The sequence below is a fragment of the Penaeus vannamei genome, chromosome 10, assembly GCF_042767895.1.
Source record: "Penaeus vannamei isolate JL-2024 chromosome 10, ASM4276789v1, whole genome shotgun sequence".
NCBI classification, from domain to species: Eukaryota; Metazoa; Arthropoda; class Malacostraca; order Decapoda; family Penaeidae; genus Penaeus; species Penaeus vannamei.
In genome coordinates, this window is record NC_091558.1 from 40659568 (window position 1) to 40662067 (window position 2500).

Below are 2500 nucleotides of genomic sequence, written 5' to 3' on the forward strand. Positions count from 1 at the left end.
TTCTTATCACCCTATTTGTCCTACCAGTCTTGTATTTATTTTTTCGCTATTTATGGAACGAAACTCATGTATGCTTACCTCCAATAAAGCTTCGACCATGCAACTGCCATTTCCTCGCCATGAACCCAATACTCACACCATTAACAAGGCTCTTTCCAAAGGCCATCATCAGCTCCTTGCCTTCGGAATTCACATTTTGTCCAACATTTCAGACGAATGCATGTAGTAGCCTTTGAAAATGGTTGACATGCAATGTCGTTCACACACGCACACATATGTTTATATATATATATATATATATATATATATATATATATATATATATATATATATATATATATATGTGTGTGTGTGTGTGTGTGTGTGTATATGTGTATATATATTCAAGGATATAAATATTCATATGTATGTGAGTATGTATATACATATACATATATATTTTGAGATCGATATTTATTCGACATTTAAAAGATACATTGTTTATAATCGTAGAATTATACAGACCCACCCAAACATTTCATAGCATATATATATTTTTCGAAGGCATAGCAATAGAGTGTAAATCATAATGATTATCTATGAATGGTTGGTTTGTTTAAATGTTAATAATTTAGTTGGGGGCAAAGTACTAAGTAGTTCTGTCCTAGCAGTTTTTCATCAGACAAGTCTTGACTTTCACCCAAAACACAGGTATGTTAAGTGCTGCTATCAAAAATTGTGTTTCGCCCAGATTCTAAAGTTCGTAAAGCTTAATATAATGCTTATTACAATTGTGAATCCATATGCTATGCTTTGTGATAAGTCGAACAAGTTTTGACTTTCATCCCAAATACAGAGGATAAAAGGCTGGGGAAAGTCCAGCAATGCCACACGCATTGTTGTTAGGAAATATTTATGATTTGGGGGGACCGTGGATACACCAACAGAATTAGTCCATGAAGACAATACCCATTTGGCCAAATAATGAATTGCAAAAGGAACAACAGACCAGAATAAAGTGTAAGAATGGAACATTATGAAAGGAAGATGGGAAGGATCGATTGCTTAATCTTAAAGGAAATAATGAAAAGACACTAGGGGAACGGGGGTTGACAGTTTCACTCTAGCCTCACGTTTGATTACTGATTTTCAATTAGTAGGCAGAGTATGGAGGGTGTAATTAAAGGTAACCCTAGAAATGAATTTAGTTAACAAGAATATCACGTTTTCTTTAGAATGCTTATTGTTGATTCACATTGGGATATACCACATGTTTATTATCATTTGTTTATAGAATAAAAAGCAATTGCCCAAAAATGATGCTATGACCAGTGTCTTTGGAATGCACTCCATAAAGGAATGAATTCAATCCACCCCATGAACCTAAAAACATTAAGTCATGCTACTCAAATTAAAATTAGGAATGTCAAAATTGCATTTTCTCGAGGTTCCCTAAACCTCTAAAACCTCTGGTGCTGGTCGCTTTACCGAGAATGTATTTATAGAATAAAGTTACTAACGTTTCAGGAGCGTGTCATGGGATAGAAACTTTGAAAGTATTATGTACTATATTTTAAGATTTTCCCCAACAAGATTAGCAACAGTGAATTTAGTAGAATATATTTTAATAGAGTGTATATGAAAGATTTCGAAACAGCACAGGCTGCATTGGTGACATTTTAATTCTTTCATTGGATAAATCAGGGTTTTAAAAGATTGAATTCTTATATTTTGCCTCCCTAGTCTGTATGGATATATAGATATGAGAGTGTATGTTTCTGTATGTGTGTGTGCATATATATGTGTGTACACACACACACACACACACACACACACACACACACACACACACACACACACATATATATATATATATATATATATATATATATATATATATATATATATTATATTCATACACACACACATATATGTCTGTGTGTGTACATATATATATATATATATATATATATATATATACATATATATAGATAGATAGATAGATAGATAGATAGATATGTACACACACACACACACACACACACACACACACACACACACACACATATATATATATATATATATATATATATATATATATATATATATATATATGAATAGGAAGATAGATATAAATACATACATATATACACATATATATACACACACACATATATATATATATATATATATATATATATATATATATATGTATATATGTATGTATATGTATGTATGTATGTTTATGTATACGTGCATGTATATATGTGTGTGCATATATATATGTATATATGTATATCTATGAATATACATATATATGTATGTGCGTGTATATATGTATATGTATATATATGTGTGTTTGTGTGTGTGCATAAGTATATATATATCTGTGTACATGCACACTGGATGAATAGACAGCATACCTGTGTATATGTGTACATATCTATATCTTTATCAACCTGTCTTTCTCTGAGTATATCAAGTCATACCCATATATGGACATATGCATAAGTATATACAT

General features: G+C 30.8%; 1 protein-coding gene across 1 annotated transcript in view; it reads left to right on the forward strand.

The window, feature by feature from the left end:
• Position 1, forward strand: part of LOC113802796 (endocuticle structural glycoprotein SgAbd-8-like) — a 671-nt gene extending 670 nt beyond the window's left edge. Inside the window, exon 3 of the mRNA XM_070125983.1 lies at position 1. This exon is cut by the window's left edge and continues 213 nt beyond it. The gene's annotated coding sequence lies outside the window, so the exon portion shown is untranslated.
• The last annotated feature ends 2499 nt before the right edge of the window (positions 2–2500 follow it).